This window comes from Sorex fumeus, unplaced genomic scaffold (assembly GCF_029834395.1).
Source record: "Sorex fumeus unplaced genomic scaffold, SorFum_2.1 ptg000007l, whole genome shotgun sequence".
NCBI lineage: Eukaryota > Metazoa > Chordata > Mammalia > Eulipotyphla > Soricidae > Sorex > Sorex fumeus.
In genome coordinates this window covers 44,295,571-44,321,258 of record NW_026606064.1, presented here as the reverse complement: position 1 = coordinate 44,321,258, position 25,688 = coordinate 44,295,571, and the positions used below count along the sequence as shown (strand labels likewise).

Genomic DNA, 25,688 nt, shown 5'->3' with positions numbered 1-25,688 from the left:
AGAAAGTTGGAAAAACTGGGTTCTAATTCGAGCCTTCACTACATATGCATATCTCAGGACTTAGCATCCCTCCAACCTCCTGGCCACACACACACACACACACACACAATTTCTCTGTCTGTGAAAATTGAGTAAAGAATTCAAGAACTTGTTGTAAAAGAACAAGGGTTGAAAAAAATGATAGTAATCTTTAACTCTATGGGATAGGAGCTAGATCTCTAGATCCTTGACTGTTTTCCTGGCATGAACCAATAGGATTGAGGAACTGGGTAGACTAGTAAGGCACAGCTGATGTAAAGTATAAGAATTGGGATCAGAGAGATTAAGTTCAAAGCATATCTCTACACTTGTTGTGCATCATTGAATAAGATTTTTAGTCTCACTAGACCTCCACTCAACTATTAAGAGGAAGTGATAGTTACATCAAATTTTATAGGGTGATAGTGATACTTAAAAAGGGCAATACATGTTAAACCTGTGCATTAATATCTGGCATGAGGTCAGGGTCAGTAATTGCTAGTCTTCCTCTATAACTGTGAAGTCATAGCACATATTCCTATAGCTCTATTTGTAAATATAATTAGTGGGAATTGGTGGTGTGCAGCCATTCATATGAGCTTTTAAAGTCATCCAAAGTTTAGTTCAAATGCTACCACCAGTTAAACCTTTTCTTATCCAATCTGAATTTTTCCTTATAAATTTTATACTTTATTATTAAAATAATAATTTGAAATTTGCACTTGAATCTCATTTTCTCATGAGTTCCATGTGTAAAAATTTGTCTAATCAGTCCATTTATTTGTAACCCTCAAATCAATTATCTGATACCTATATAATCATCCACAAATAGATGAAGCAGCAAAACTGAGTAGCTTAACAAACATGGTCTCAGCTGAGGTAGAACAAGATGACATTCTTGGTTTAGCACTCTACAATAAATAAACTTCCATTACATCATATTCTATGACCATTTTCTACCTGCAGACTGGCACTTGTCTATGGGTAAGTGAAGACAACAACTCTACAAACGTGTTTAGTGCTACATTTTCCTAATTTGGGAGCTATTTTTTAAAAGGGTAATTTCCCTATTAAAATTATTTCCACACATAATGCTAAAGTGTTATTTAGTATTCTTGAGTACAAGAAAGCTGTGAGGTGCTTATAAAGAAGATATGTGTGTTAGATAAGCTTTGCTTAGGCATGAATTATAGTGCAATTGGTCATGAGTTACATGTCAATGAATCAATACTCTATGTTAAATAAAATATCTTTAAACATAACACAATGAAGATAAAGGTATATATTGACCAATTGATTAAAATATTCTGACTAATGGTACACAGGAACCTAACTCTGCATTTCCCTCAGGAATAATAGTTGAGTATTCTCTAATTCATCATTTGCAGTGATTTTATAGAGCATGACTATTGCTAGTAATAAGTCCTTTAAGGATAATAACTCTTATTTATATTCTCATTTCCCCATTATCATGCTCTCCTCTCCCCAAATTCCTGGTAGAGTTCTATGAACATATTGGTATTTTAAAAATTGACAGCAGTAAGTTATGATTCTGATTTTCAAGAAGAATTAGCAGCGGATTGCCAATTCTGAGATTTTACTACGTGTTCCCCATGAAATAAATCCCTTGCAATATTGTGGCCATATGCAGAAAAGTTGTAGATTTCTCTAAACTTTATTCTTAAGAAATGAAAAAACAATATAACAGTCAGTGATTGTAGCCCAATACACCTAAATTCTTTGCGATCCTCATAAAACATTAAGGAACTAAATTTGAAATGTATTAATAGAAAAGAAGTCATTGAGTTCTAAATGGATTTATAACAAACTAAAGGTATATATTTTTATATAAAATATTGTAGATACAGCAGAGATTCTATTTTACATCCTTCTCAAGTGGACTATCTGTAAGAAATTATATGGTGCTAATAATCTTGCAAGAGATAATATTCAATACTTGGGACAGGAATTTGAGACTTCTAGAATAAGTAAGACTTCTAGAATAATCCTTTATTAAAGGCATAAAGGATTATTGGGTTGGCTAGTCACACCACACCTTGAAGTCTGCAAAATGAAATTCTCTAGTTATCAATAGGATAGTGGTAACACCTATTCTGTAATAGTTAAAACTGTTTCCAAATCTGAAAAATGTATGTTCTCTATTGGTTGAGATCTTCTAAGATCCATCACGGCACTTCTTGGGATGAAACTCATTTAACAAGTTATTTTTCTCTTTGTATTTGAGGAATCACTGTCACTGTCACTGTCCTCCTGTTGTTCATCAATTTGTTTGAGCGGGCCCAGTAATGTCTCCATTGTGACACTTGTTACTGTGTTTGGCATACCGAATACGTCACGGGAAGCTTTCCAGGCTTTGCCATGTGGGCGAGATACTCTCAATAGCTTGCCAGGCTCTCTGAGAGAGCGACCGAATCAAACTCAGGTCAGCGATGTTGGCTACATGCAAGGCAAGTGCCCTACCCGCTGTGCTATCGCTCCAGCCCAGTTTGAGGAATAATATATATATACAATTATATATAGATACTGATATATAATAATATATACCTAAAAGGGTCAAAAGAGTGAAAAACTGGCCCATTGATAGTTAATCCTCCCATCCTCTGCCTCCCATCTCAACCTATAGACTCTTGGTTGTTGGCCTCTGCTTGCTGGGTCTGACTTTAGTTTCTTTACTATGCCCTTTATTTTAGTGAATCAGAACCACAGATTGCTTCAAAGGTGGCTTTCTTAAAAAAAAATTAATCACACAAACCACTAAAGAACAAGTGGAGCTAAAATAGACCTGTTCAGAAGAAAGGTAGGTTCTAATTTAAAGTCAACCCCTTCATGAAACAAGCAGTTAATGAAAAAAACATTAATGCATCCTGGTAAATATAATAAATTAAACACTATCTCTTGATAAGAGAAAAGAAAAATACCTCACCACCCTTGATGACAATGTGTCTTTTTGGATCTGGCTTATATAAAACAATTGTGTTATTAGAATTGAAAGACAGGCAAGAAAGACGAGTTTCCAGCTGAGAAAAGTAGTCCATAAGTCCTGGAAGAGAAGTGCGGAACTACTAATTGTATGCCTAGGTCAGAGTGTAGATGTAAGAGGAGATGGGCTGGAGGGTAAAGCAGGGAATAAAATGAAAATTATTCAGCTGAGTTATGTGATAAAGGCACGTGAGTTCAAGGTGAAGGAATATGAATTCCAGCAGGCAATGAGAATGTATGAGCACTTTGAGCAAGGGAATAATTTACTCAGAATTGCATTTGGAAAATAAAATCAACAGTGATAAAGGGATGATTGAATAAAGATAATAACAGGGAGAGAAGTCATCACCTGAGAAAAGTTTTGACCACTCAGACTATAGAGTGAGCAGTGCCATTCTAGTGAGAACAATAATGAAGAAGATGGAATCTGTGGTATTAAAAACAGTATGGGTGCATTCGGAGAAGAAGGACTCAAAGATGAGGATTGTTTGAGTCTGGGAAGCAGAGGTGTTATATGAATTAGGTGAATAGAAAAATTTGGCACTTGGTGTTTAAGATGCTGGAAGCAAGTGAAATTTGGCAGAATCTAGATATGACTTCATCTGAATTACATTTCAGATATTAACACACCAACTGTTCTGACTTTGTTTCTTTGTTGCCTACCAATATTTCTTCAAGAAAGTATATATATCCAGACTTGATTTCTTAGGCCTGGATAGACCAGGCACTATTTAGGTTGGGCATGTTAGTGATATTTTCCCCAAGAGAATGGAGATTGTGGCATCATCTTTAGACCTCAGATTACTTATTGAATTATGAAAATATTCATTTAATCCTTTTTATCCCTCTCCTCTCTCTCCAATATCATCCTTCCAATTAAGTGCATGAATGTACATATGAAAACACAATATTGCGTTTTTATTATTCCAAAACCAGTACTAATATCTGTGAAGGGTAAGACATTGTGTAAGACCCTGCAAGAGATTACCCTCAGATAGGGACTTTAGTGGTTGGCTATATTTATGTTACTGGACATCCACTATGTACTGAATTCTGATTTAGGGTTCCTAAGATACAGTATTTTTTAAGGTAGGACATGGATTTCAGTTATAATGTTTGGGTTTTGAAGCCAAATTAACAAAGAGTTGCCCATTCATTCTCTGAACCTCCATCAAATTAGGATAAAATTGTCCATCTTTATTATTAATTTATTAATCTTAATATTAAATTTTTAAGAGTCCCAGTGCCTTGGTTTTATTATCTGTAAAATGTGATGCTATCACTTTACAGGGTTTTATGAATATTAAATGATTTAAGTTGGGCTGTAGAGAAGTAAAGTTGCCTTGCATAAGCCTGACCTTGGTTCAGTCCCCAGCATCCCATATGGTCTTGTGAGCACCTCCAGGAGTGATTCCTGAGTGCAGGGTCAAAGGTTCAGCATAGAGTGAATTGAATTAAAATGCTATAATTTTCAATCTAACACAGCAATACCAAAACTGGGTATAATTTTTAAATAGCTAAAAACAAAATATAATGATTATAACTACTGGAATAATTCTCTAATTAAATCTTATTTTACAAATAAACGTTTGATAGAATTTGATTATAATGGTATGCTTTATTGTCCAGGTATTTCCTCTTTAATTTAATGAACTATCTCTAAAGACATGCATTATTGAATTATCAGTTTCTATTGCTAACATTTTGCTTAATGACACATTTTTTTAGAAGATATCAAGTCATAATCAAGACTCTGAATGCCCTGTGTGTGTTAGTGAGGAAGAGAAAGTGAAAGAGGGTCACATAAGACAGGCAAAATCAATTTTGTATTCCATAAAATGAATCATATTATAGGGGTTGGCTGTGTCCTATCTACCTAACTAATGTGGAGAAGTTGAAGCCAGTCTTACTTTCTTTGGGGTCTCTTCATAGCTATTTTATATTCCTCTTTTAGGAATATTTTCAATCATCCCAATGTTTATTGAAGAACTGTTTACATAGCTAAAATATGGGACCAACTGAAGTGTTCATCAATAGGTGATTAGATAAAGAAGACTTGGTCTATTTATACATTTTTTAAAAGATGATATTCTACTATTCATTACAAAATGGAAATAATGAAATAATTATGTGAAGGGAAATAAATAAAAAGGATACATGTTTAATTATTTCACCCATGTATATAATATAATGGTAGAAAATCAATGAACTGACAAAACACAATTAAACGACAAACCAGTGGATATTGATAATAGAACTAAGAAGACAAAAGGAGTAGAAAGGAAAAAAATGGGGAGAGGGAAATGGATTTTTCTGCCAATAAAGATATATTTAAGAACAACTTACTCATTAGGAAAACACTATGTCTTGCTAAAGAAAAAAACTATAGTTTTATTCTAATAAATACATAGTTGCTTTTAATATTAATATTTGAATTGTAGAATATATTGTGGTAAATTGAAATTTATAATTAAAGACAGTCAAATGTAAAACTCATCCACCAGCCCAGCTCTACAGATTCACTACTAAATCTCAGAAGAGATGCAAGCCAAACCGCTAAAATTCATGGGCACACAGGTATCCCAGCTGAAAATGGGGGCTTCCTTGGGAAAGGAGCAGGCCAAGTCCCCACCCTGACCAAGCCCAGCAGCCACACACCCACACCCCTCAGCTGTCACCATGTCAATGGCCCAACTCCTATACTCCCTGACTAATCTCTGCAGTGACATTAAATTGAAGAAAATTCCAGGTACACCGTTTTTCAGGCTGAGAACTCTGGGGTCTTCTCAGAGTGGGCATGGGAAGCCTTCTCTCCATAGTTGGGTACTTTTGTAAGCCCCAGTAGTCATACCCATATCCCACAGCCACTGCCATGTAAATATACCTCAGTTTGGTTCTACAGAAACTAAAGTTTCTGGTACTATATATCCAAATTCCACAATACTGACATCAGAGTAGGAGCACACCAAATTGGATGAGAAGGTAACATAGAAGCCAACTAAACTCATAAACAATAACAGTAACACAGAAGGTTCAACTAGCAACAAACAACTTAGTAAAGCTCAAACAAGGACTTAATGACCTTATGGAGAGATATAACAATTTTCCCACATTTTCTTTTATTGAAGTACTTTTTGATAATTCCATTAGTTCTTAAGTTGCAGCAAGCAGTATGAGAAAAATTGTTTTGTGCCTGCTAGGGGGACAGACTTTGTGGGTGGTTGGGAAAAAGAGTTTAATGGCAGAGAGAAGATCACTCTGGTGTTGGGATTGGTGTCGAACATTGACTACCCATATCAAATATATTATGAGCAACTTTTTAAACCACAGTGTTGAAATAAAGTGAAGATAAATAATTTTATAATAAAAAATCATTGACTGTTTTACTATTAATTCTTCCAAGCAACTAGGAGATTCTTATCATTGATTTTCAATTTCAGAAAGTTAATTTTATTGATCTATGTGTGTGTAGGTGTCACCATCTCCACAATAACTTTTAAAAAATTTTTTAAATTTTTATTAGTGAAACACCATGAGGTACAGTTGTAGACTTACAAATTTTTGTGCTTGGGTTTCAATTATACAATGATCAAACACCCATCCCTATACCAGTGCCCATTTCCCACCACCACGAATTCCAGTATCCCTCCCACCCACCCCCCCATCCCCCCATCCCACCCTGCCTCTGTGGTAGGACATTCCCTTTTGTTCTCTCTCTCCTTTTGGGTGTTGTGGTTTGAAAAAGAGACAATGGGTGGCAATTATGTTTGGTCTATAGTCTACTTTCAGCATGCTTCTCCCATCCTGGGAGGATCCTCCCAACACCCTTTATTTGGTGCTCCCTTCTCTATCTGAGCTCCCTTTTCCCCTAGCGTGTGTGGCTGGCCTCTAAGCCATGGAGCAAAATTCCTGATACTAATCTTGGCCATTCTTGGGTGTTAGTCTCCTATTTTGTCACTTTATGTTTCCCAGATGATTGCAATCTTTCTATGTCTATCCCTCTCTTTCTGACTCATTTCCCTTAATATGATACTTTCCATGTAGTACCACTTGTATGTAAATTTCATGACTTCATCTTTTCTAACTGCTACATAGTACACCATTGTGTAAATGTACCAAAGTTTCTTTAACCAGTCATCTGTTCTCAGGCACTCAGGTTTTTTCCAGATTCTGGCTACACAATAACATTTTAAAAAGAGTCTCTCTCATATATAAAGTTAAAGAAACCTAGTAAGAGAATAATATATGGCCAAAATAATCATAAATCAAGATTTCATGTATATAACTGAACTCATATGGGATATGGGGAGTGGGAGATTGGAGGATCCCTTGGGACACTGGTGGAGTAAATCAGCACTCTGGTGGGTGGGTGTGACTTTGGAATGATGTATGCATTAGAAGCATAATTAGCAGTATCTTAAATCCAGGTACTTCAATAAAAGTAGAAAAATATTAATTAAATTAAAAAGAGATTCTTCTCAATTCTAAATTTAATATTCTTATCCAGTCAACCTCTAAGTACTTAGCTTGCTTGACATTCTTTCTCAAGTTATGCCATGTAAATTGTTTGCTACTGGACCCCAAATCACATAATCCAAAGGGAAAACATCAACCCCAGCTGAAAATGAAAGTCAGAGTCCAGTACAAAAAAGTGCATCAAGTACCAAGAAAGTGAGTCAAAAACAAGACTGTAAATGAGAAAGGAGGATAAATCTGAATAAAAAAGTTCTAAAATGTTTCAAAAGAATATTGAGTGCTTTTAAGTAAAACAGTTTCTTATATTCAGGACAATACCCAGTCTTTTTTTTTTACTGAATGATCATTCCAGTCTGGATTTAAATAGGAAGAAAGCTATATATATACATATTTCTTTTCTATGTTGACCTGTAAACCCTTTGAAAGCTTAATGTGCTTCTTGTCGTGTCTTTATTTCCCAGAGTCTGAGATATAATATTTAGTAAATATTTGTGGAATTAATAAAGGAATAATGAATATATTTGAGACTATAATACAAATATGATTATTACCTCAATCATTAATAGCACCTCTCTTATTTTTACACTTACTGTGTGCCAAATATTGTGTTAAGCATATTTCTTAAATTTAATTCTCTCAAAATTAAGATATATGCTAATTTAGTGTAATTTATATATAAGGAAACTAAGAGAACTTTCCTTTTCCAAAATTGTATACTTAAAAAGAGGCAGAAGAAGAATAGAAACAGAAGTCTATCTGACCCATGGACTTGACCATGTAGGTATGCTCTTTGGAAGCCTAAACTTTTTGGAATATGGTTTCTTGTATAATCCCTGGGTGAATTCTAAAGTTTGTTATATGAAATTTTCCTATCACTTCCTCAATCCCCCAATAACCAAATTGTGTACTTTCATCCACAAGTAAAATCAATGTACTGTCAAATAAGCATGTTTAGATGAACTTCTTGACCACAGAGACTTTTGTTCACTTACATTCTGCTATTGTGAGTAGTGTAAAGCCTGGAAAACTGTAAGTACTAAATTAATGTGGAGTTCAATAAATGACTGACTTTGCAAAAAATATGGTTTTTTGGAAGAGTATGTTTACTTGAGACCATTTTTATTTTGATCCATGGGCTTGCTCATGTAGGGACTGAATGATTGGAGATAAGATAACAAGTCTGTTTCAGCTCCTCCAAGCAGCTACATTTAGGGATCTATTTATTATCATCTTGGGTGAAATGCTGGCTCTCAATTTTGTGGATCTGTCAAGAGCAGTGATTTTAGGTGTAGGGTAGTTTCTCAATTGCCCCACAAGCTTGATTTTAAGTCAAGTCAAAAATATTGCTTGGCACTGGAATAGGAACTTTGAGGAGATGTTAACAGGATCTTTGAAACTCCAAATAGAAGAGGCAGAATAGGCCTGAAAAATTACTTTTAAACTTTACTTTTTTTTAACCTTAAAAACTAAAACAGTAAACTAAAGGAACAAATTTTTTGCTCGAGCAGGCCCAGTAACATCTCCATTATGAGACTTCTTTTTACTGTGTTTGGCATATTGAATACTCTCGGTAGCTTGCCAGGCTGTCTGAGAGGGGCGGAGGAATCGAACCTGGCTCGGCCGGGCTGGCTGCACACAAGGCAAACACCCAACCGCTATGCTATCACTCCAGCCCAACAAATTTTAAAGTATAAAATAGTTTAAGTTTTTTGTTTGAAAAGGGAGCACCATAGAGTAGTGATTATTAACTTGTTTCTGATATCAAGCCACACCCACATCGAATAGTCACTAACATATAAATTCATCAATTGGCCTAACTAAATCTCTGAGGAGATGTAAGCCAAGTCACTGAAATTCACATTATATTGGTCTTCTGATTGAAAACTCTGAGTTACCCTAGGGAGGGAGTGTGCAGAATCCCCACCCTGGCCAAGCCCCAGCAACCACATCTATACCCCACAACTGCCATCACGCCAATGGCCGAACTTATCTCTGCAGTGACACAAAATCAATGAAAATATTAAGCATACCATTTTTCAGGCTGAGAACTCTGGGGTTTTCTTTGAGTAGAGGTGGGCCTCCTCCCAAGCCCCTGGTACTAGCAGAAACCCTGGCAGCCACACCTATATCCCACAGCTACTTCCATGTAAACTCGTCAGCCCAGTTCTACAGATCCTAAAGTTTCTGGAATGTGTAGCTACATATATAGCCACATGACGTCTCCAAATTTCATAATACTGACATTCCAGTAGAAGCACATCAAATTAGATGGAAAAGTAAGATAGAAGCCAACCAAAGTCAACAAACAACAAATAAAAACAATAACAAAGAAGTCTCAACTAGCAAAAAACAGCCTAGTAATCCCTCAGTCAAGGACTAATGACCCCGAGATGAGTTATAACAATTTTCACAAATTTTCTTTTACTGAAGTATTACTTAATAATTTCATTAGTTATTTAGTTACAACAAGAAATATAAAATAATTATATTGTATCTGCTAAGTTACAAGCTTGGAGGGTGGTTGGGAAAACGGAGACACTGGTCAAGGGAAGGTCACTCTGGTTGTGGGAATGGTGTTGCGACATTAAATGCCCATATGAACTATATGAGGAAGAACTTTGTAAACCACAGTATTTAAATAAAGTTAAAAATGTTTCAAATTCCTGATTTTTCTCTCATTACCTGTTTTAACTAGGGCAAATTACTAATTCAAACCTTTAATTATGATCTCTGTAAAAAAGTATGGGTAATATCTATCTCATATTAGCTATTTCATGTGAAATATTTAAAACAGAACCTAATAAAACTCACTAGAAGGTAGGTGTTACTGAAACAGTTCAAGCTTGCTTATTTACTATTGATTCAGTATCTATCGTACTGAATTTACTACTTATTCAGTACCTATTGTACCAGGCACCGTGCTTTACTGTTCAACACAGAATAGTGAGAAAATACACACAGGGTCTGAGCCTAAGAAGCTGCATGATAAATTGTAAAAACAGTCATACCCTATATTTAATTCCTATATCCACCTCTCTACAATGCATTATAAATGCCTTCCCACTTTGATGCTGAACTTAACTATGTGAATTGCTTTGAAATGCAAACTTTATCAATATGTAAAGGCTTGAACAATACTTGTGCCTTGTCTTGTCTTTTTGCTCTTAGACCCTTGCTACTTACTAGCATGCTGCAAAGATACTCAAGTTAGCCTACTAGATGACATATGATGCTATTTCTGCTATCTCTCCAGTCAATAGCATATAATCTCCTAAAAGTAAGTGAAGTCATTCATGACCATTATCTACACTGTCTTACCAACTGACAAAACACACTATAGAGTCCAGCAGAGACACCTAAGCAGATTTCTGTTGGATCTAGATAGTTTTTTATAAACTTTAGAAAAGCTACCATGTCAAGTCAAAGAATTGAGCTAAATAAACGTTGGTTGCTTTAAACACTTATTTTTGGGGCTGGTCTCTTATGTAGTCAAAACTAAATAATAAGAGTTTAAATTCTAAGCCAGGAATCAATAAACTTTTTTTTCTGAAAAGGATCACACAGGAAATAGTTTAACTTTTCATGCAGTAGGGTCTTTATTAAAACTACTTGTCTTTGCTTTTATATTTCAAAAGGAAGTGAATACTCGGGTTTAATTTGGCCAGAGGGCTGGCCAACTGGGACTGCTTAAACTTTTTCTAGAATCAGTCATTGCTCAAATAGTCACACGAATAAATGTAAATATAAACTGCTATAGTCTCTGTGTAGTCAAAATTCACCATGAAATTAGAAAAACTAACTGTGGAACATGTCTCAGCTGTTATTTTGAACATAGCATCTCAGTTAGGTTTCCCCAAAAGCAATCCCTAAGATAAAGATAGAAATGCAAGCAGTCTGTCTGGGAGGTAATCTCAGAAAGGAAGTTGGAGAGAGAAGACTTGAGACAGAGAGAAAAGTTGATGTAGAGCAAGGTGACCCCAGATACAGGAGACCTAATCTACTGGGCCCTCCAGGGGACACAGTAGGTCATTGGTAGTGAAGAAGCTGAGTTTTATTTTCTGCAACTTCCATCCAATATTGTTGGAGTGTGACCCTTGGAGATGTTCATTCTCCTAGATTCTGGATTGTCTCCACACATATCTGTCACCAGAGAAATTATTCAGTCAGTAGTTTAAAGCAAAAAGTAATAATAATAATAATGATAATAAAGATTGGGAGTGAGGTGTGCTAAGAGATTTGGGTGGCCAATGGTACTATCTTGTGCAATAGGTACACTGTGGAATTCTGAATTCAACTCAGGTCTGAGTTGAGCTTTAAAGATTAGTAGAATTTCTAGGAATACCCATGGGGGATCAATGAAACCCAGAAACGTGACACCCAGAAATGTCATCTGCACATCTATGTTCATTGTAGCACTATTCAGAATAGCCAGAGTCTGGAAACAAGCCAAATGCTTGAGAACAGATTACTGATTTAAAAATTATGGCACATCTACACAATGGAATACTATACAGCTGTTGGAAAAAAAATACAGCTATAAATTCTCTTATAAATGGGTGGACATGGAGACTATCATGCTGAGTGAAATGTGTCAGACGGAGAGGGACAGACATAGAGCGATTGAATTCATTTGTGGGATATATAAAAAAAATAACATAATGTGAGACTAATACCCATGTACAATGGAAGTAAGGGCCAGGGGAAGTGGTACATCATTGGAGGTCTGACTCAAGTGCTTGCGCATAAGGCAGTGGGGATAGAAAAGGGGTCACTATGACAAACATAGTTGGAAATCATCGCTCTGGATAAGAACTGTGTGCTGAAAATAGGTAAAGGAATGAACATGATAACCTCTCAGTATCGGTAATGCAAACCATAATGACTAAAATAGAGAGGGGAGGGGAAGGGAGAAGAAAATGCCTGCCATAGAGACAGACTGCGGGGAGGGGTAGTGGGAGGGAAAATGGGAACAATGGTGGTGGGAAATGTACACTGGTGGAGGGATGAGTGTTGGAATATTGTATGACTGATACCCAACCATGAACAGCTCTGTAACTGTTTATCTCACGGTGGCTCAATTAAAAAAAAAGATTGGTAGGATGTACAGATGAGAGAAGCAATGACTGAAGCATGAATGTAGAGGAGGGTTTATAGAGAAAGAGGTCATTTAAGAAAATCTACCTCTCGCATAGCATGCCCTGAAAAGCACTAGTTTCCTCAAATTGCCATAATAAAGTTCTGCAAGTTTTTAACACCAAAAATGTACTCTATTCTGGAAGTAAGAAGTCCAAAACACTGTGTTAACAGGGGTGTGCTTCTGTTGAAGTCTCTAAAGGAGTATGCTTGCTTGTCTCTTCCTAATTTACCGTGGCTCCTGGCAATCCTTGGCTTTTTCAGTTTTATGGAAACCACTCCAATCTGCCCTTACCATCGCATGGCAGTCTTTCTTCTCTGCATATCTTTGTCAATTTCCTTCTTCTAATAAGGATACCAGCAATTGAATTAGAACCTCCTCCCCGACAAAATCTAGGATCATCTCATTTTAACGTAATTAAATGTGGGAAGATCATATTTTCAAATAAGGTCATGTTTACATGTAGTAAGAGTTAAAATTTGTGCACATCTTAATTTAACATCTTAATACACATATGTCTTTGAATCCCCAGCAGAGACTAAGAAGATAGGACACAACTCATGAGAAATGCTCTCCTGGACACCACCAGAAAACTAGAGCTTTTCAGATAAGAGAGTGAACACTATAAATAGATGAAGGCTAGTAACTGTCCATTAGATTTGGAGTCATAGATAGGATTTTTTCTATGAGCTAATTCTGTGGAGAAATGGGAGAATAATATAGTGAATTAGAGATGAGAAGATTAAGTTCTTGAATATTCCACTCTGTAAGGATTCTGGATGGAAGAGGAAATCGATTTTTTTCTCTTGTAAAATAGAGACATAAATTTATGAGCTTAAGATAGAATTTTTAAAATTCATTGGTCTACAATATTACAGTATTGCAGGAGTTAAATGTGAGTTAGGTTTACAACAGTCATCACCAGAAATAGCCCTCTTCAAATTCCTCCATTTCCTCCATAACTACCCTAGTTTTCACCAAGGATTGTTGGTGAAATTGTTGTTCACTTTTTTCCAGTTCATTTGGTCTAATTATTCAAATTTCACAGATGAGTGGAACAATTTGGTAATTGTCTTTCATATTCTTATTTCACTTAGCATAATCACTTCAAGTGCCATCCATGTAGTTCCTAAAGGTTTAATTTCAACTTTTTAATGGCTCTTTAGTATTCCATTGAGTATGAATATCATAGTTTCTTTATCAAGTCATCTATCAGTGAGCATTTGGCCATCCATGGTTTTTTTGTGGGGGAGGGGTTATTATGAATGTTATGAGTGTAGAAGTACAAATGGCTTTTCAAATTAGTGTTCTCATATTTTTTGAATAAATGCCAGTGGGTTGATACAACATATGATATAATTATAGAGGTTATATGTGCCATTTTATTTTGTTTTAAATTATTATCTTTAATCTCTTTAAAGTAAAATGGTTACAGTAGTGTCAACTTGTATTATTTTGATAAATAAAGTTACTGCACATTCACCTCCACCAAAGTGCATATAATCTTCCTCTAATGTCTCTGTGTCACCCTTAGTCTGCCCCTCCCCACTGCTGAGGATCTGCTTCTCATTCAAAAACTAAGATTTCCATTCAATAGTTCCATTTTCTTAATTTTGTCTTTTTTTGTCTTTTTGGGTGACACCCAGTAATGTTCAGGTCTTATTCTTGGCTCTGCACTCCGGAATTATTCCTGGTGGTTCTCGGGGGGACCATATGGGATGCCAGGGATCAAACCTGGGTTAGCCATGTGCAAGACAAACACCCTACTTGCTGTACTATCGCTCTGACCCTTTTTTTCACCACAGTGGGCAAGATTATCTGGTTTCTTCTCCCTGTGACTTAATATGATGCCCTCCAGTTCCATCCCAGTTGCAGCAAACTGGAATATTTCATCCTTTCTTATAGTTGTATAGTAGTCCATTGTATGTATATATATTATATATATACATATATATGTATATACACCACAAATTCCTAATCCAATCATCTGTAGTTGGATGTGGTCATTCTAGGATTAGGCCTTTCTTTTTTTTCAAATTATCTCCTTTATTATATATGCTCTCATTCCTTCACAAAAATGGTCTGTCAGTTTTATAATAATACATTTGGTAAGAATTACCAAGTATCTACCCCTGAATCTCTATATTTTCCTAGTATTACCTTTAATTTGTGGTTGATCTTCTACCAATGCTTATCAATCACTCTCTTTTTTCTACCAAGGCAATGCCTAAAAAGTCTTTTCCTAAGGGGAGAGAGAAAATGAGTGCACAATTCTAGCATTCCATTCCACTCATACGTTATTACTATAAATTATAATTTATACTATTATACATATTATAATATTATTCTATTGATTTAAAAATAATAAACAACATGCTAACAGGAAGGCAGGATAAGATTATCTTAATTTCAACACAAAAGGAACTGAGACTCCAAGAAGTCAAAAGTTGTAGACAGATTGTGTGAGTTTAAACTTTTATTCTTTGAATTTTTTTAATTGCATCATCATGAGATAAAGTTATAAAGCTTTCATGATGGGATTTTAGTCATATAATGTACCAACACCTATCTCTCCACCACAATATTCCCCATATTCCTCCTGCCACCTCCCACTCCCAGCCTGCCTCTATGGCAGGCATTTCTCTCTCTCTCTCTCTCTCTCTCTCTCTCTCTCTCTCTCTCTCTCTCTCTCTCTCTCTTCTCTCTCTGTTTCTCTGTGTGTCTCTTTGTGGGCAATAAAGATACTGAGAAATTCTTCCAAACATCATTGTCATAATGGTCCCTTCTTTATCTCAACTGCCTTCTCATTGAGGCAGGCTTCCAACCATGGACCATCCTCCTGACCCTTGTTACTACTGTACTTGTGTGTTAGTCTCATACTATGTTTTTTTATATCCCACAAATGAGTGCAGCCATTCTATGTCTGTCCCTCTCCTTCTGGCTTATTTCACTCAGCATGATACTGTCCATGTTCATCCATTTGTAAGCTATTTTTTTTCTAACAGCTGTATAGTATTTCATTATGCAGATGTACCATAGTTCCTTTAATCTGATCTCAGGCATTTGTGTTGTTTTCAGATTCTAGCTATTGTGAACAGTGCTGCAATGAACATACGAGTGCAGATAGCATTTCTGCTGTGTGTTTTTGCACCCCGGGGATATTGGGGCTTTTTCCATTACAAAGTGCTACCTCTTTCAATAAGCTACTAATGGTTGTCTAGAAGTTACATCAAAACAGGAATATTATGCTTCCCAGAGGAAATCGATCATTTTTTCTAGCTATGTAGGGGAACAAGTAGTAGTTATAGCCTAGATTTTCTAGGCTATAACTAGAAAATTTCTGAACAAAATTTGCCTCCCTTATGAAGAATATACTTGGTGTGGATGGTGAATACTGGGGTAAATTATGATAACTCATGGCTTTAATGTTTTCTATGAATGCTTTAGTTGAGGCACTGTTTGCAGAGTTGCGACTCTGGGTTCTGAACCATAATATCAAAAAATAATTAAACGCATACTTTTTTGAAAGGCCATACAACTATGAGCTATTTGCTCTTATCGTTTAAGAGCATTTTCTACTCAACAAAAATTTGCTAAGTTCCTACTATGTTCCAAATTTGTTTTTAGAACAGACGGTTAAAAATAAGTTGAACATCATCTACAACTTCAGAGTCTCCAAAATGAACAAATACATGTGTGTATGGTGTATCCTGGTCACAGAACAATAAATCCTCAAATAGCTTGTATATTTGGGAACTGATAATTCTTCAATAAAATTGGTCATGGTCACGGTCCTCCCATTGTTCATCAATTTGCTCGAGTGGGGCCAGTAATTTCTCCATCATGAGACTTGTTGTTACTGTGTTTGACATATCGAATACGTCACGGGTAGCTTGCCAGGCTCTGCCGTGTGGGCAAGATACTCTTGGTAGCTTGCCGGGCTCTCTGAGAGGGGCGGAGGAATCAAACTCGGGTCAGCCATGTTGGCCGCTTGTAAGGCAAACGCCCTACTGCTGTGCTATAAATTGGGAGTACATAGAAAAGGGTACAGGAAAAGAGAGAGGATGGACAAGACCAGTCTTCAGGAAAAGTGGAAGAAAGTCGAGGCCAGTGAGTTAATAGAAATAGCAATAATAAAAATTGTAAATACAACTGTACAGTATTTACTGTTTTACGAACACATTGTTATCTTTTTAAAAATTTAATCTTGGGGCTGGAGAGATAGCACAGCGGGTAGGGCATTTGCCCTGCAGGCAGCACGGGTTCGATTCCCAGCATCCCATATGGTTTCCTGAGCACCGCCAGTAGTAACTCCTGATTGCAGAGCCAGGAGTAACCCCTGTGCATTGCCGAGCATGACTCAAAAAAGCAAAAAAAAAAAAAAAAATTTAATCTTTATAGTAGTCCTTTAAAAAGTAAACCAAAAAGACCACTTTCTTCCCAAACAGGTAACACTTTAGCACTGTCCTCCTGTTGTTCATCGATTTGCTTGAGCTTGCACCAGTAACATCTTCATTGTGAGACTTATTGTTACTGTTTTTGGCATACTGAATATGCCACGGGGAGCTTGCCAGGCTCTGCCGTGGGGGTGGGATACTCTCAATGGCTTGCCGGGCTCTCTGAGAGGGACGGAGGAATTGAACCCAGGTCAGCCTTGTGCAAGACAAACGTCCTACCCACTGAGCTATTCCATCCCAAACAGATAATTCTTAGAAATACTTTTCCTTAAGCAGCAATATACACAAAATGAATAAAATTAGAAATCTACCAATATTATACTGCATATTTATTAGCTATTTCTCTCTTATTGCTTTACAGATTTTTCCTAGTTTGAATGCTTTAATTCTTTGCACAGATAAGTCTCTAGGTTCTGATCCATGGTATCAAACATTTTATAATGTTTAGTTCAAGCAATGCTTTATAGTGTTATGTCTCAAAAACTCCAACTTTAGTTGATTATCAACTAAACTCTGAAAGCTGATTTATGTTTGGAGGCCTACCTTCCCTATTCTACTTCCTCAGCCAAATGTATCTTATCTTCCATGACAACCCTAGTTCTTCTTCTTCTTTTTTTTTTGTTAACTGATAACCAATGTGGGCACCAAGAATTGAAAGTTTCAACTGTAAAATTCACTGAAGTGGTGTTCCATGCAATTCTCCTAATGAAGTGGCTAAGAAGTGATTTATATACCAGAGTTCATCCATTCATTCTTTCAATATTACATAAAATACCTGATATATGCAAGAAATACTGAAAGGCGTTATAAAGGACTTCAAGTGATAAGATATATTCTGGAAGTCTAATAGAAGGAAAAAATGAGCTTACAAATAACTAGCATGCAGACCAAAATTACAGGTGAAAAAAGGGAACTTGATTCATATTTTATTATTGCTTTGAAAATAGTTTAATAAGCACCATTTATGGAAATGGAGCTGTGCCAGGTTCTCTCTCATGTGTTATCTTATTTAATCCTCATGAAAGGAAATAGATCAGTACATTATACAAACAAGGAAATCAACATTTCTTCCTTTATTTGGAGGAATTTCATGGAAGAATATATTTTTCTTTTAGGGAGGTGGGAGAGGGGAGGAGGGCTTCTTTCTTGGTTTGCTTTGTTTGTCATTGTTGTTGCTGTCAAGTTTGAACATTTGAATCAAAGAGGATTTTACATGAAGTTGAAGAAACTTGACCTTCAGGGTCTCTTACTGACATGGATCCCTTTTCAGATTCTAAGAGAAGCCAGGAAAGAAATGTGTTCCCATTTCCATATGTTTTTGTTAAATTGTCAAAGTAGTATATTTTAGCAGACTTTTTTTCTTAAATAGACTGTCCCAAATTGTGCATGTACACAACAGGTCCAACAATATCCAGACTGCCTCTTCATTTAAAAATAGAATGAAGGGCATGCAATAAAAAAGAAGAAAACTGTGAGCAAATGCATTGAAGTGGAGAAAAGTTTCTTCCAGGTGCAGGCAGGAAGGTACATGTTTGGTCCTTTTTGCACAGGAAAAAGATCAAGGTGAGGTCAAAAGGATGATATGATGACTTCATAAGTCCTGGATCTGAACCCTAAGCTCCCTTATGTCCTCCTGGCACGAGTAAAAAAGGAACCTCCTTCCAACCCCACTATGCCTCAGGCCCATTTCTCCACCCAGATTGAGATTCCCTCCCCAACAACTCTATAGTTTTTTTCCTCTTCATCACAGATCTTATTCCAGTGGCCATTTCCCAATGTATTCTTGGGTTCTGAGTTCCCCTATTGAGGGGAGAAAACAAGAGGGAGAGGGAGTAAAGAGAGGACAGAAAAAAATATTCTACATCATTTATGATTGGGGAAATGAAAATCAAAAAACAGTCCGATAACTTTTCACAGGAATGAGACTACTGGCAAAATCCCAAGATCAAAAGTAACCAGCTGACATGATAGTTAAGGAAAAGGGCTCCTCATTTATTGCTGTGGGAATGCCACCATTCTGCCACCTTTGTAAAAAATGACATGAACACTTGTCAAAAAGTTAGGAATTGAGTTTTCATGTGATCCAGAAATTCTGCTTCTTGGCATCTACACTAAGCACCCAAAAAATCTATTTAGAAAAGACATTTCCCCACCTGTTTATTGAAGTATTGCTCGAAGGTAAGGTAAAGGCCCTCCCGTTGATCCTCGATTTGCTCGAGCGGGCCCAGTAACATCTCCATTGGAGACTTTGTTGTTACTGTGTCTGGCACATCGAATACTCTCGGTAGCTTGCTGGGCTCTCCGAGAGGGGCGGAGGAATCGAACTCGGGTCGGCCATGTTGGCCGCTTGTAAGGCGAACGCCCTACCGCTATGCTATCGCTCCAGCCCTTCACAATAATTCAAATCTAGATGGAACCCAAGTGTTCAAGAACAAATGATTGGATAAAGGACCTATGATAAATATACACAATGGAATACTAATCAGCTATAAGAAAAGACAAAATTATGCAGTTTGCTGATATTTAGATGGGTCTGGAGTGTCATACTTAATTAAGTTAGTAAAAAGGAAAGGGACAGATTTCAAATGATCTCTCTCACATGTGGTTCTTTATAGAACTATAGTAAGAAATAACAAATTCCCAAAGGTGACAGAAACTGAGAACTGGCCTTTTGTAGGAAGCATATCACTGCAGCAGGTGGACGGGAGTGGAATAGGATCGGGCAAGAACACTGTCACATTGGTGAAAGGAAGCACACACCTTGGAAGTACGGGAATAATTTTACACATAGAATATTACCATTAACAGTACTGTAAAACATGATGTCCAAAATAAAATTAAATCCTAACAAAAGAAAGAAAAGAATGAAAACTTGTAGACATTTTTCCCTCTTAAAGATTTGTTTCTTAAAATGGGAGGAATCAACCTCCTGAACTTCAAACTGTACTACAAAGCAGTAATAATTAAAACAGCATGGTACTGGAACAAAGGCAGAACTGCAGACCAATGGAACAGGATTGAATACACTGACATCTCCCCTCAATCATATGCTCATCTAATCTTTGATAAAGGTGCAAGTAATGTGAAGTGGAGTAAGGAAAGCCTCTTTAATAAATTGTGTTGGCATCACTGGACGGCTACATGCAAAAAAATGGGCTCAGAACTCTGCCTAACACCATGTACAAAAGTAAGATCAAAATGGATTAAAGACCTCAACATCAGACCAGAAACCATAAGGTACATTGAAGATAAAGTTGGCAAAACCCTCCATGACATTGAAGCTAATGGTATCTTCAAAGATGCCATGCCACTGGCCGAGCAAGTGAAAACAGAGATAGATAAATGGGACTATCTTAAACTAAGAAGCTTCTGCACCTCCAAAGAAACAGTGACCAAAATACAAAGACAGTCTACAGAATGGGAAAGGATATTCACCGAATACACATCTAACAAGGGGTTGATATCCAGGATATACAAAATACTGGTTAAACTCCACAAGAAGAAAACATCCAACCCCATCCAAAAATGGGGCAATGAAATGAACAGAAACTTTCTCAAAGAAGAAATCCGAATGGCAAAAAAGCACATGAGAAAATGCTCTACATCATTAATCATCAGGAAGATGCAGATCAAAACCACAATGAGATACCATCTCACACCTCAGAGACTGGCCCACATTCAAAAGAACAAAAGCAACCGATGCTGGCGTGGATGTGGCGAGAAAGGGACACTCCTTCACTGTTGGTGGGAATGTCCACTGGTTCAGCCCTTCTGGAAAACAGTATGGACGATTCTCAAAAAATTAGAAATTGAGCTCCCATTTGACCCAGCAATACCACTCCTGGGAATATATCCCAGAGAGGCAAAAATGTATAGTCAAAGTGACATCTGCACTTGTTTGTTCATTGCAGCGCTCTTTACAATAGCCAGAAACTGGAAGAAACCTGAATGCCCAAGAACAGATGACTGGTTAAAGAAATTTTGGTACATCTACACAATGGAGTACTATGTAGCTGTTAGAAAAGATGAAGTCATGAAATTTACATACAAGTGGTACAATATGGAAAGTATCATGCTAAGCGAAATGAGTCAGAAAGAGAGGGATAGACATAGAAAGATTGCATTCATCTGGGGGATATAAAGTAACAAAGTATGAGATTAATACCCAAGAATAGCTGAGATCAGCACCAGGAGGATTACTCCATAACTTAGAGGCCAGCCGGGTATCCTAGAGGAAAGGGCAGTTCAGATAGAGAAGGGAGCACCAAATAAAGGATGTTTGGAGGATCCTCCCAGGAGGGGAGATGCATGTCGAAAGTAGACTATGGACTGAACATGTTTGCCACTCAATGCCTCTTTTGCAGACCACAGCACCCAAAAGGAGAGAGAGAACACAGGGGATTGCCCTGCCACAGAGGCGGGGGGGATGGGGGGATGGGGGTGGGAGGTATATTATCCATGGTGGTGGAAAATGGGCACTGGTGGAGGGATGGGTATCTGATCATTGTATAATTGAAACCAAAGCACAAAAAATTGTAAATCTACAACTGTAAAAAAATAAAATAAAATAAAGGGGAAAAAAATAAAAAAAAAAGATTTGTTTCTTAATGGGCTATCTCACAATGATTCAATTAAATTTAAAAAAAAAAACAAACTTGTTCTTTATTTTTTCCCCATTCTCAGCCATTTCTTCCCCATTTCTTGATGGAAATTGTCTTCACTTTTCATTTGCCATTTTCTCATCTTTATGACTTATCAACCCACTGCAATCTGGCTTCTCTTCCAACCAGCCCCAGCTGCTCAGAAACTTTCAATGCCAATCTCATCAACTATCTCTTTGTTCAAGGAAACCAATGAAGTTGGTTTATTTCCTGACTTTACTTCCTTGGCATCCTGACTTTTGGGGTCCACTTCCCCAGGTTTTCCTTTTGACTCTGTGGGTCCTCCCTTGGGTTCTCTTCTTTACCTGTTTTTGAACAAATGTTAGTGTTTCTCATGTTCTATCGGAGGTTTCCTGCTTTTTCCATCACAACGGATATTTCTCCTTGTAGCACTAAACATAGCACTTAAAAATGGCACCTAATCTAATCGTGTCAACAGTTAAACTCTCAGTCTCATCCTCATTTCTAACAGACCTGAGACTTACTCTTGCTACAATCTTGTCCTAAGAAATAACATCATTGTCTACACAGTTTCTCAAGCCAGACATCTGTGAAATGGGTTTGTCACCTTTCTCTATCTAATGCTTAGTATAAAGTAATTGTCAAAACCACCCTCCCACATTTCAAACATCTCTCACCTTTCTCCACTTCTCTCTGTTCTCAGTGCCATGATCCTTGTCTGGATTCCTGAAAGTGCTTACTACTAAGCTCTTTTCTTCTCTTTTCCCTTCTTTTTAATCATTTCTCTGAACTATAGATAGAATGATTTTTATTTGCCTCATATTTGATTTTCTTATAAGTAAATAAAATAGAAAACCTTTATTATCAAATTAGATGCATTAAAAATATGGAATGCTTCATGAATTCGTGTGTCATCCTCAAGCAGGCGCCATGCTAATCTCTGCATAGTTCCAATTTTAGTATATGTGCTGCCTAAGCAAGCACACAATGATTTTTATAAAATGCAAATCTGCTCCTATTACTCTTCTATGTGAATCCTATAACAGTCTCATTTGCTCTCAGGTTTAAATTCAAACTCCCCATCAATGTTTTCTGTCATTTGGACTCATTCCCTCTGATAGTTTATTGCTATATTGAACAGCTTCAATTCTCTTGTCCCTGAACCTTTTATTATCCTGTATCATTTTTTATTTTTCTACTCTCTCTCAGTCACCAATCTTTGTCTGTATCAGTTCTCTGCCTTGTTCAAGTGACTTCAAAGTATCTTTAGAAAAGGCACTTTTTCGGGGAATTTTTGTTCCTCTCTTGGGACTAGAGTGAGGCCTCTAGTTATTTGTTTCTGGAACAATCCAGTTATGGACTCCACTCTACAGAAGATCCCTGAGACAAAATCTCAGGACTTCCTGTGCCCACAATGACATCCCAGGGACTGTTGAGGAGGATGAGTCTAATAATAAATAAGTAATAAATGAAAGGCTGGAGGATATGGTATGCCCACACATATAGCATGCCAGGCTTGGATATTTTACTCTGTGAATAAAATGGGTCACTGCAGGATTTGGAACAAGTGAGAGAGCTTCTCTGACCTATGCCTTAGAAAGTTTATGTTTGTGGGGCAGTACTTAGTTGCTGGTATAATAAGGACAGAATTAGGTCTAAGGACAGAGAGATGGCACCATAGACCAAGCTCATACTTGGCATGCAGAAGGCCAGGGTTTGATCTCCAGTATAGCATGGTCCCCCAAGCACTGCTGAGAGTGACCTCAATACCCAAGAACAGGGTTTAGTATAATACCTAAACACTGCCAGATATGGCCTAAAAATGGGAAAAATGACAAGATATGACAGAAAGATGAGTTCCAATGCAGGAAACACAGTTAGGAAGCTGTTGTGGAGGGGCATGAGTTAATCAGACCCCACATCAGCATTCAAGTAGCAAAATGGATGCATTCTCAACTGATTCAATTGAGGATGGGAGATGTGGGAACAGAGCAGAGGAAACCATTGTGGATAGCCTCAGAATTGAAAGTTGGAATGACCAAGGGACTGGCATTTCTCTACAATAAACAGAGGAAGGATCACTGCATAATTACACTTGGGCATCATGGGCCCTTACCTCTCGTTCCCAATGCTTCTATAGAGTCATATCATCCAGAACTCTCAGGATTGGAGATGTTATGCTACTCTTACCATCTCCTTAGGGAGACAGTAGATACTTGCATAGCATTAGTTATTGTTACTGCTTTTTGTTATTTACCCAAATAGAATTTGATTTTTAAAATCAACAGTGACTTTCACTGTTTTTTCCTTTGTTTGTTTTCCATGCAGAGAACATAATTCCAGTTTCATAAGGACTGTGACAGATTGTGAATATAGCTTTTATTTTGTCTTTTCTTCCTTAGGTTGTTCTTCTCCTTTCAATTCCATTCGACTGCTTTTCTGCTCACTTTCTCCTGGCAGTTTGCAGTGGTCACTGAATACAGTGTGCTTCATCAGGCCATGGAGGCAGTGAACACATCAACTAACAAGCCCACCAAAAATGGGACCACAGTCAGGAGGCCCTCAAGTCTCTCCACTGAGTGGAATTGGCAGAAGCTCACATTTTCTACATTGCTTCCTGACAAATGCCACATTTGGGGCATAAAGTTAATTTGAACATGATTTGTCATCATCTGACTTAGCCTCACTGACCTTCCATGCTCAACTGTTTCACCAAGCTCAATATTTCTGAAGCACTTATCCCAGTAGGACAAGCCATTACTTATAAAAGCAGAAAAAAAATTTAAAAAGCATAAAAGATAAAGCAGAGGGTGTTTTCACTGAGTTAAAGCAGATTATGCAGCACTCACAAAATGGACGGATCTGTATGCTGGTCGCTGTTAAGAGGTTGTAGTTAAGTGGAGGTTAGACTACTTGAATCAAAGCCATCTTTGCCTTTTACTGGTATTGTGACCTGGAAAGAGGTCTTTTAACCTTTCTGTGTTTCAGTAATCTCATCTGTGAAATGGGTGTGATAAAAGTAGCTTATTGTAATGACCCACATTACTATGAGCAAAGACAAAAATAACAATCATGGGGGCTGGAATGATAGTACAGTGTTAGGGCATTTGCCTTGTACATGACCACTCCAGGTTCAATCCCTGGCATCACATGTGTTCCCCCCGAGCAACACCAGGAATGATTCCAGAGTGCAGAGCCAGGAATAATCCCTGAGCATCACTGAGTGTGAGAAAAAAATAATACTTATAAAGCATTAGTATTTAGCCAGTAATCCTTAAAACAGTGTATTTTTCAACCTGCATCTCTCTTCAGTAAATATTCCAAACGGTTATCTGATTTGCATTCAGGATTTTAGTTTCCTCCTCCTCCTCCTCCTCCTCCTCCTTCTCCTCCTCCTCCTCCTTCTCCTCCTCCTCTTCCTCCTCTTCCTCTTCCTCCTCCTCCTCTTCTTCCTCCTCCTCCTCCTCCTCTTCTTCTTCCTCCTCCTCCTCCTCCTCTCCCCCTCCTCCTCCTCTTTCTCCTTTTTCTTTTTCTTCCTCCTCCTCTTGCTCCTCCTCTATTTTCTCCTCCTTTTCTTTCTCTTCCCCTTTCCCCCTTTCCTCCTTCTCTTTCTCCTTCCTCCTTTCTTCTTTTTTCATTTAGAAATGTATTTTTTTACTCCAAAAATATAATTGCCCCTGAAAATGGTTAATAACAACTTACCTTGTTTTAGCCTTTTGCATAGTAAACTACAAAGATACAAAGCCTACTATTGGTGACATTTCAAACATTCACAATGTTGTACTATCATCACTGCTATCTAGTTCCAGAACATTTTCTACATGTCCTGCCAAACCTATATCAATTAGTAGTCAGTCCCCAACCATCTTTTACCACTCCACACCCTGTCTATACGAATTTGACTTTCTAAATATTTCATTTGAAAAGAGCTTGGTTTTAGGGGGTATGGTGCCTCCAGCAGGTCAATCTGTACCTGTGAGG

At 37.2% G+C, this 25,688-nt stretch overlaps 1 non-coding gene across 1 annotated transcript; it reads right to left on the bottom strand.

Annotated features, from left to right (window-relative positions):
- Positions 1-22,587: 22,587 nt before the first annotated feature.
- Positions 22,588-22,691, bottom strand: LOC130017037 (U6 spliceosomal RNA). The gene has a single exon (XR_008791313.1). It is a non-coding gene; the product is annotated as a U6 spliceosomal RNA (small nuclear RNA).
- Between the last annotated feature and the right edge of the window lie 2,997 nt (positions 22,692-25,688).